This window comes from Xiphias gladius, chromosome 12, assembly GCF_016859285.1.
Source record: "Xiphias gladius isolate SHS-SW01 ecotype Sanya breed wild chromosome 12, ASM1685928v1, whole genome shotgun sequence".
In the NCBI taxonomy this organism is placed as follows: domain Eukaryota; kingdom Metazoa; phylum Chordata; class Actinopteri; order Istiophoriformes; family Xiphiidae; genus Xiphias; species Xiphias gladius.
Genome location: NC_053411.1, coordinates 51406 through 63000, shown reverse-complemented (window position 1 = coordinate 63000; position 11595 = coordinate 51406).

The window sequence follows — 11595 nt, the reverse complement described above, 5'->3', positions numbered from 1 at the left end:
ATTTTTTTATTAATAACTTTATTAGGCAAAGTCAACATACAGTAAACATTTCAGGCAATCTATACATATCAGTATAGTTATCAGATAGGTACATCAAATTAAAAAGATAAATAAAAATACATAAATAAAACAAGAGTAGGTCAAAACCTAGTATATGACTGGACCGCGCTTTATGTGTTTGCTCTTTTCTACATATACAGTACTTTATTACAGGTGAATTCCCACTAAAGCTGTTCTCATTTAAATTTTTTTTGTTTTGTTTTTGTTGTCAGACAACGGAACAAGTATGATATAATGACTGAAATGCAGCCCATTAAGAGTACATGTTAAGCAGAAGTCACTTCCAAGCCATTTCCAAGCTGCTGCTCTGCACTTATAAAATCCTGATTTTATAACCACAACGTCATCTGACAAAATCACCATACACATAAGGTAAAGAAAACATATTTGCTGTGATTTTGGCTATATTTACTTGTAAAATTATCACTCAGAGAGAAAGTTAGAAGCTCACTCACCTCTATAAGCTGGCGTGTGGTCAACTGAATGAGATGCATAGAGAGGTGTGCCTGTGGAGGGAAAGCCAAACCTCACACTTGTGGGCCAATACTGGCAACTCTTTACTTTGGAAAGTAGATAAGGTTTTTCCAAAAAGTCTCTAGATTTGTCGCTAGGTGCTTTTGTGGAGAAAAATAACTGAAGGGGTGTGAAAAGTCAGTAAGTTGAAGTAAGGTGCTAAATTGGTAACACTGCATGTAAATGTCCCCTGATAATGCAATAAAAACTGATGGCGCTAATTCATTTTGAAAGACAAATGACCAGTGGAGTAACTTCACCACTTAGTCGTGTGGCATTTCGCTGACCAATGGTGTAACTTTATCACTCACTCACTCACTCATTCACTTATTTAGTCCCTGCTGGTTAGGCAATATTCAGAGAGGCAATTAGACATACATAATTAGTTGCTTTTGAGTTTGAAGAGGTCCTAATACAATTTATGTTGTGTATCAGTTCATATTTTTATACAATAAACAAAGGTTGTGTTTTTTTAAATTTTACATTTATGGATTTGGTACTAAGCAAGAATAAAAATTTGATTTATTGTTTAGATAATCCTTTATGATTGTTCAGAAAATTGTGATACCAAACATTGCATCTTTACAGGTAAACAGAAATTCTCTGTAGAAGTAAGACAGAATAAACTTAACTTAACATTAGACCAACATTTCTGTGTCTAATTGCAAAACCAAAATAAATGGAGGATATGAGTAGAGTGTGTACTCATGTCCCTTTTTGGTCTCTGGAGGAAGCATCTTGCTGGATAGATATTGTGGGGCAACTAAAAACAAATCTGTATATTTAAAAGGGGTCATTAGAGAAATTGAGTGACTAATAAAATGTTATTTTTTAGATAGTTGTTAAAAAAAATTTTCTTTTGTATAAAATGTCCCTGTTGTTCCAAATAAAGTACTTATGATGACAAAAAATGTTTAGACCATCTACTTTGGAGAATACAAAGTATGAAATAAAGTTACACATCCAGTTAGAGTTTCTGAGGAACAGTTTGAGCCAATTAATTTTGAATGTGGAAATCATAGTCGTAAAACCCAGAAAATTGATTCCCCCATTTTGATTCCTATTCATAAGTACAGATTTCTTCACATATTGAATTATGGTCTTCTAAACCAAATTTAACATCATTGCATCAGTTTTCTTCGGTAAAGTATCATCGACACATAGTGAAAGTGCCAAAGAAGACAACCTTGAGATTCCCTCAGCTTGAGTAAGCAAAATTACACTTTTTAAAAGATAAATCCCATTGTAGACCGGAGTTAAGCTTTTTCCTAGTTTTATTAATAATTGGGTTGAAAGTCAAACCAGATCTTGAGTATTCATTGTTAGTGGTAATTGCACCCAAATATATCACAGGCCTTTTTATGAGGATGTTACAGATGTTGATCAATATTTAATGGGCATCAGTTCACCTTTATTAAGATTAAGATAGAGGCCTGAGGCTTTAGAAAAGTTTTTAATTAAGCTAAGAACAATAGGAATTTGAGAAGCTTCCCTTAAAAGGGTGTATTGTCATGTGCTAACTGGTTGATGGTGATTTCTCTGTTGGCTACAGAGATACCTTAAAGGTTACTATTTGGATAAATTGGTGGCTTATCATTGTTTGCCAGGTAAGAAAAGATTAAACCTAAGAGATGTACCATGCTTGAGTTGAATGAACTGTTTCCATTGTTATATTAAAAAATTCTTATTAAAAAAAAAAATCACCAAAAGAAAAATTTCTAAGGGCTTTTAAAATAAATGTGTTCAATTATATTCAGTGCTTTGATCTGGTGTCTGGGCTTGCTCGGTCATTCTTGAAGGGTGTGGTTGTTTTGTGTAACATCTCTATAACAACTCAGATAATTAAATAAATATCATGAATTATGTTCTATATAGGTGTGATAGGTGCTTCAGAGGTGGAGGTTTGGCTATATATGTCGTATCTGAGTTAATTAAGCCCACAGTTGTGCTTCTACATTTTTAAAGGTAATTTTTAATGCAAATAAATGTATAATAAGAATATACTGTATAGACCACCCTCTTCACTTGCAGAGTCCTTTCATTGCCTATTTTCCATCAATTCCATTTCCTGTAGAGATGAAATCATTTCACTAAGTGATTTAGACAAAAACTGGTTAGATATTGACGAAAAAAAGGGAGAAAAATTTATTTAGCAGTTTAAATGTTACCCAGCTAATAAATGGGCCTCCTCGAATCCCCCCTAAAACCCACTCTCTGCTTGACTGGATACTTGTTTCACAATTAGATAGAATTTTAAGGACAGTTGTGTGTATCAAACTATCTAAATCAATTTTCAATTCAATTCAATTTGAATTCATCAAAATCATGGGGCCAGTAGGTTGTTTCCAATGCAGAGAAGCTAACACAGGCGAAATATTATCTCTTTTCCTATTTCCTGTCAGTACTTGCACTGCAGCAGTCTGGATCAGCTGGAGAGTATTTAATAATTTGTTGGGACTGCCTGATAATAAAGAGTTGCAATAATCCAGCTTAGAAGTAACAAAAGCATAGACTATCTTTTCTGCATGTTTTTGAGACAGGATATGCCTGATATTTGCAATGTTACGTAGGTCAAAAAAGGCAGTCCTTGAAGTTTGTTTTATGTGGGGGTCTAAGGACACATCCTGATGAAAGATAACTCAGAGATTCCTAAAAGTGGTGCTGGAGGCCAGAGCAATGCCATCTAGAGTAACTATATAATTAGATAATGTGTTTCTGAGGTGTGTTTCTGAGGTGTGGGGGATTGTACTTGGGGGCCAAGTACAATCACTTCAGTTCTGTCTGAGTTTAACAGAAGAAAGTTGCTGGTCATCCAGGTCTTTATGACCTTAATGCATGCTTGAAGTTTAGCCAACGCATTGGTTTCAAAGGGCTTTACTGACAAGTACAATTGTGTTTCACCTGCATAACAATGGAAGTTTATGGAGTCTTTCCTAATACTATTGCTTAAAGGAAGCATATATAAGGTGAATAGAACTGGTCCAAGCACAGAACCTCGTGGAACTCTGTAACTAACTTTTGAGTATATGGAGGATTTATCGTTAACTTGCACAAACTGAAATCGATCTGATAAATAGGACTTAAACTAGCTTAGAACGGTTATTTTAATGCCTATTAAATGTTCCAGTCTCTGTAATAGGATAGGATGGTCAATACTATCAAATGCAGCACTAAGATCTAACAAGGCAAGTACAGAGACAAGGCCTTTGTCCAATGCAATTAGAAGGTCATTTCTAATTTTAACCAGTGCTGTCTCTGTGCAATGATGCACTCTAAATCCTGACTGAAAATCCTCAAATAAACTATTATCATGTAAAAAGTCACACAACTGGTTGGCCACAGCTTTCTAAAGGATCTTAGAGAGAAGGGGAGGTTAGATATGGGTCTATAGTTGGCTAAAACATCTGTATCAAGAGAGGGCTTTTTAAGAAGAGGTTTAATTACAGCTATTTTAAAGAACTGTGGTACATAGCCAGTTAATAAAGACAGATTGGGTATATCTAGTAAAGAGGTGCTAACTAAGTGTAAAACTCCTTTAGCAGCCTAGTTGGGATGGGGTCTCAGAGACAGGTGATGGTTTAGATGAAGACATTGTTGAAGTTAGTTGGCGAAGGTTGATGGGAGAAAAACTGTGTAAGTATATATCAGATTTTAAAGCTGATTCTTAGGTTTGCCACCAAGACTATTCTTAATCAGGCAATACAAGAAATTGAATTTAGATTTATTTATTAATGATTTGATTTCTATTAATTGGGACTGATACCGATTAATACCAAATGTACAAGATGCCTGGGAGTTTCTCTACATTGAGTTCATTGATGTTGTTGACAAACATGCTCCTTGGAAAACTGTTACAGTCAAAGGTAAACATCTCCCTTTGCCCCCGAACTTAATCTCTCTAGGCAGACGGACAAAGCTTGGTCAACATTATGTCAGACAAGGGATAATGCTGATTGGGAAGTATACAGGCAGCTGAGAAAAATGAGCATGACCATTACCCGTAATGCAAAATGTAACTACCATAAATAGTGTCTGGTGATTTTAAGAACTAAGTCTGGAGCAAAATCAAAACCATTACTAATACATCAGATACACACTCTATTAATAAAATAAGAATTTTCCAATACAACACTACATGACTCTTTATCTATTGCCCAAACATTTAGCATTTCTCCTCTATTTGTTCTACCTTATTACATGACTCTTACCCACGACTGGCTTTTGTAGTAGTAGTTCACCTTGCTGCAGTTCTTTTTTCTTTTAGAAAGAAATTACTAACTGAAGTTCAGAATACCATTAATAAATTAAAAGGGAACAGTGGTGCTGGACTTGATGGACTAGAGAAGAGGTTTATCAAATGATCTTCTCATACTCTTATGTATCCACTTGCTCATTTATTCAACCTTTCTCTGTCTATTTGTGAGTTACCAGCTATCTGAAATGTCTGCTAACATAAAGGAGGCAATGTAGTTGATATTAACAATTATAAATCAATATCCAATATATGTTCTATTGCTAAAGTATTTGAAAAATTAATTTATAATCAACTCTCACATTATCTCAGTATCGACAATATCTTATCACTATTTCTATCTGGTTTCAGGTCTAACCACTCTACAACTACTGCCATATTCAAATTCACCAATTGTGTGTTTTTGGGTGCAGATAATGGTGAAATAACAAATGCAACCTTTATGATTTAACTACAATTTTTGATTTTGTTGATCGTGTCTGCCCTTAGATAAACTCCATGCTATCGGCCTTTCTGAAAATGCAGTTTTGTAGTTCAATTCTTATTGTCCTAACAGAAAACAATGTGTTGTCTTACATGGGGAGAAATCTGATCTGTTCATTGAAGTAAGATTTGTGCTGCAGGGTTCAACATTGTTTACATAAATGCATTTATTTACACAACTTATAATCAATTTGCAATAACGGTTGTGTTCAACTTTATGCTGATGACTATTTCATATATAATGTACATCTGAGCCTGATCTACCACAAATCCAAGCTTCTCCTCAGTCTGGTTTCAACATCTTACAAGATTGGTTTTGACATGATAAACTATTGCTCAACAAAACAGAGTCCTATATTATGATATTTGGTTCCAGACAAAAGGCAATACAAATCACACATTAATCATGTCTTCGGTAAAGTTAACTTTGGAATCAATGTTTTACGACAATCTCGAAATTGCTTCACATGCAGTGTCCGTAAGAAACTTGCCTCTCAACTTTTACTTCCAATTCTTGACTATTGGGATGTTGTCTATAAAAACACATTTAAATCAGACCTTCTTCCACTTAAAATAGCATATGATAGACTGCAGATTTGTCCTTGGGTGTCCCTTTCTCCACTATTCTCTGTGCATCTCTGCCATCTTTAAATACAGTGTAAGAAGACACATTTACTGGCTCCAATTTATATTTTTATGTATTAATTTCAATTATGCTCATTATTTAGAATAGTATATTGTGCCTTTTATTTCAAATGATCAAGTTGGGCACTCCAATTAGCTCTATTTCTCCCCAACAGATTGGAATAATTTACCTTTTGATATTAGATCCATTTTATCACTTGGTATGTTTAAGCATGTCCTGTGTTCCTACTTTGAGATGGACTTCTCTTGATTCAATGAAGCTGTCACTGTTCATATCTGCTGTTTATATCATATATTATGGTGATCCACTCACACTCACACTATTTATCTGTTATTGGCCACTTTGGCCATTTGTGGTTGTAATGTTTTCAATGTTTTCATTAATGTATGTATTTTTTTTTTTTTTTGTCTGTGTCTGTCTGTACGTTGCTGTATTGATAATTGTACTTCTATTTTTTTTTCTTTATTTCGTCACTCCTCTGGCATTATATAGGGATTGTGATGTATGTTGGGACCCCTTTGTAAATGAGCTGGTATATCTAACTGTGTTTACCCTAATAAATAAATGTGAATTCTTTAATGTCTGTTTGCTGCAGATTTTGTATTTACTTGATTTTATTTGATAAACTTTATTATCCCAGATGCAAATTGATTTTCAGAATAAAAAAAGACAATAAAAAAACAGTAGAGAATAAAAAACAATAAAAAAGTGGAGACATGAAATTTTTCCATGGGTGCCCAAACTTTTGCATACGATACATATGATCATGAATATGTTTGATTTCTGGCTTCAACAGCAGTGCACCATGTGTGTCATGGGTAGACTAGGTCTCTCCCTTCTTCCCTGTGTTTTCCTCTGTTTTCCCCTACCTTATTTGCTTCTATGTCCTTAGTTCGTTGTTCACCCTGTCTCAGTGGTTGTATGTCTGTCAGTCTTGAGATTGGCTTGGCCACCTGGTTCATCTATAGGCAACTAACTGGCACAGCTACATCTAATCAACTTATCAACTGCCCCACCAGCAGCAGTATTTAAGCCAGTCTCTGTCAGATCATTCAATCTACCTCCAGGCTCTTACCTTCAGTCTGCTGCAGTTACTGATCACGTCCAGCTCCTCCAGTCCAGCTTCGCCACCAGCTCAGGACCTGCCTCCTGCTTTCTGTGTGGATCATCGACTCATCACCTCTCCAGCTCTGCCACAAACCCAAATCGCAAACTGGATCAAATTGCCCTGAAACGCTCACCTGTTCAGCTCCCCCTGCTCCGCCAGCTGAACTGCAACCCTATTACCCAAAGGACTCTGGTGAACATTAACCAAGCTTCTACCATACTGTTTGTAATAAATCCTATTTAACACTGCTCCTGCCTGACATTTTTCATGGTCATGAAAATCATGGTCCTCATGATGATTCCTAATGTCTTTTTCTTTTATTCTCATAGTGAATACTTTGAAAACCATCCATTCATCCATCCATCCATATATCCATCTGTTTTATCAATTTATACCAAATGCCTTGTCCAGGACCATCATAGTAAACGTGACAGTCCTATATAACTGTCTCATAGTATGAATGTTATTGCTATTGCTTGTCATTTTAATTGCTAGTATTACTGCAAGATATCTACCTGACCATGAGCGGCAGCAACAAGCACACTGGCTCTGACCTGCACTCCAATACCAGTCTTTGTCACCATTTGTCATATTTTTTTTAACTTTACAGCTACCTGATATCACTTTTTTTTTTAAACCTTGAAACTCAGTAAAAGGACTGTCTATCACATGGTGAGTTTTCAAATTTTTTTTTAAAGTCATTATAACAATATGAGTCTGTGTGTGTGTGTGTGTGTGTGTGTGTGTGTGTGTGTGTGTCAACATGGTAAAATGTGGTCCTGGAGACACCCACTGTAACAGGAACTACCACTGAGTACTTTGGCAGGTGTTTATATGTCTGTCTGTGGACAGTTTTTGTCACCATGATAGCATCCCAACCATGCAAGATACAGTCAGAAACTTTACAGGTGTGTAGATGAGATCAAAATGAGGGCTGAGTTCAAAGATAGGTGTGGTCCGACCCATGAGTACAGAGTGCCCACATAATAATGCAGTAATGACTACTGAGTAGTTGGAACGTCAACATTTTCAGGGGCATCGCAACCATCGCAAGATGGTATCTAGTTAGTTCATGGTTTTGTTTGAATGAGCATGCATGCATACATATGTCTAATGTGTGTGCACTTTTGTGTGTGTGTGTGTGTGTGTGTGTTTGAGTACTCTGCAGTGGCTGCATGATGATGTTGGTCGATGAGTCACCCAGTCTTCACCACGTGACACCATGAATCACCACACCTCTCTGTGGGCAGAGCTGCAACCATCAACCCCTCCGCTCCTTCCCTATCTCATCCCTCACTCTCTCCTCCCTCCCTCCTCCCTGCCTCTGCCCAGCCCTGTGTTACTTTTTCCTCACACTCCAATCTGGTGTGCTCTCTGTCTTCTCTGCTCTTCCACTTTCTCTTCTCTTTTATTTTTACAACAGCCTTACATTTGATTCTATTTCAGTGCATCCTTGTAATAATTTTAACCTTATGTCCCAGCCTTACATCGAGTCCTGGTTTGACTATCTCATTTACTAATGCATGTCCCATTTAATCACTGTCTTTTATTTCGGTGCATCTCTGTCACACAATCATCACCCAGGCAATTTAGACATTGTCCCTTCTCCAGTTGAATCATCAAATATTATTCAACAGCCTGTGGAAGTCCTTATCAGTAGACATCATAGAGCTCACTCTAAAACAACTCAACAGTGTTTTTCAAAGCATTACACAGACATGTATTTGTGGTTACTGGTCTGTGTGGGTGTTAGCACATCCTTGCAGCACTCGATCAGCATCTCCTCTGATGACAGCTCTAAACTCTAATCACCCTTCTGAACACCCCCACCTCTGAGCAGCATGTAATATCAAAGCAAGTTAAATCCTGTTCTCTGAGATAACTGCTTACTCCACCCCAGTACAATGGAGTTGAATAGAATTTTGGACAAATGACTCCACGGAAACAGTGTCTCTTCATCTTGACAAACTCTCTCAAGCATTAGTTTATTCAATGAGATTTTCTGTTGATGTTCATGGTCCTCATGATGATTCCTAATGTCTTTTTCTTTTATTCTCATAGTGAATGCTTTGAAAACCATCCATTCATCCATCCATCCATCCATCCATCCATCCATCCATCCATCCATCCATCCATCCATCAGTCCGTTTTATCAATTTATACCAACTGCCTTGTCCAGGACCATCATAGTACATGTCACAGTCCTGTATAACTCTCATGTACTATGAATGCTATTGCTATTGCTAGTCTTTTTAATTGCTAGTATTACTGCACTATATCTACCTAACCATGAGCGGCAGCAACAAGCACACTGCCTCTGACCTGCACTCTAATACCACTCTTTGTCACGATTAGTCATATTTTTTTTACTTCACAACTACCTGATATCACTTTATTTTTTAACCTTAAAATTCACTAAAAGGACTGTCTACCACCTGGTGAGTTTTATAACATTTTCCCTGTAACAAATTATATGAGTGACTGAAATGTAAGTAATGCCTATCCAGGACCTTTGATATCTCCTCTCAGACTCACATAAAAATTATCTGTGTCCACAATGAAGCATTTTTGTAATAAAAATAGTTGACTTTATTTTTTTCTTTATGTGTAGCAAAAGTAGTCATTGATATGCGCATATTTACATCCAGCAAACACATGTTTATTACGATGGGTACAACAAGGTACATCTAGAAAGACCATGGACAATACTAACTGCATACATGACTCAAACACTGATTTTCAGATACACTGATTTCATTGTTTCTGTCAGCTTTAAGATTTTTTTTATGCTTTTTTAATTGATGCTGTACGAAAAAAGAAGCTAATTTAAATGCAAGTATACAGAAACGTGCAGACACTGTACCCTCATCTCAGCCCCTTTTTTCCCCTCTTTTCTTTCTTAATCTGTAACTTCTTTCTCAATATTTCTAAAAAAACAACAAACTAAAAAAAAAATACATAAAGCTTTGTTTTTACTTTCCTCCATTCTGTTCACTCTCTTTTTTGACTAATGGCCTTCACTATTTTTTTTCATTGATAGTCAATGCCATAACTCTGTTCTGGCTTGGCAACACAGATGCTGAAGTTTGCTCCTCCCTTAGCAACAGAGGGCCACGAAGTTCAAAAACACTTACAAACCAAAGAACAACATGTGCTCCTGTTCCCAGTGACATATTTGAAAGAGGGAAAAAGGAGAAAAAGTGTTCATTGATTACTGATTATCAGTAGCCATTATATATATATATAACAATCCAAGCAATGAAAAATCAATTTGTAATGTTTTTAGTTTATAAATTGATTTTTAATTGATTCACCTGAATATGAGCAAACTGTTCGAATCTCCATTGGAATCAGTCAAATTCATTTCTATTATCCCATCTGCTTCCATTACAGAAGAGACTGCAGCCTTGATCTTATGGATAATATTCAAGTGGTACAAAAGGAAAAAAAAACATGGAGTACGATGGGTTGGAGTGTCAAAGTTACATGTAAGGCATTAGATATCTGCTCAGAGTTTGGAAATAATAAAATAATAAAATAAAATAAAAAAGAACTGGTCTTCATTAAGCTGAAGGAAACTTTGGGATTTAGGGACACTTTGGGGTGCTTTAACAAAACCACTGAGGGTATCTTTAAAGGATGTGCATAAGGTTGGTGATTTTCTGTATCACAAATATTCACAAATATCACATGTAAAGAGGAAGGCAGAAACCAACGATGAATTCATCCCACTAACAGTTATTGTATGTGTATCCAAAGCCTGATGTAGCCTATTCCTTTAGATGTGGTTGGACAACATGTCATACAGACTAATTAGCTTGAAGGAAACTGCAGCCTTTGCTCCTCTTTAAGTAACATTTGCTAAAAAAAACTATAGTGACAAGCTGTTTCAGGAAGCTTTTAAAGTTTTTTTTTTTTTTTTTTTTAAATGAAACTCTTTATTTGTGGGAAAATTAAAAAAATATATATCTCAGTAGGAACCAATGGATTGGGACTCAAAGCAACAGACAGGGTAGGGAGGTAATTGAGAGATGGACTAACACATTGCTGGTTTACGTCTTTTCATGGGATTTGCTGACCAAATACATATTTTTAGCAAAAGATCAGTATGCCTCCACCACTGCATCCTCCTCTGTAGGTGTCAACTGTAGAAGAATGCCACATAGAGTTAGGTCAGGGTTTGGCACCATAGCAACAAGGTAATTGAAGTTATGCAAAAGGATGAGTCATCCAAGTCATTATAGCGGTGTTGGTGTGGCTTCCACAGCCCTTTGTATGGAATATTATATAAATTTTTGGTGTATTATATTTCATTGGTGGGTATGTGTGAGGATACATAATGAAAAGGTGCTCTTCTGATGACTTTTTGCTGCATGTTTATACAAAAAACACAAAATGATACATTTACATAAAAATGTATTCATTTTAAAAGATAAGATAATATAGGGAATGGCTTTGGCATGAGGCCATTCCCAGATTTTGTATGATCTCTATTTCATCTCTAAGAAGTGACTGTTGTGTCAGTTGATATTC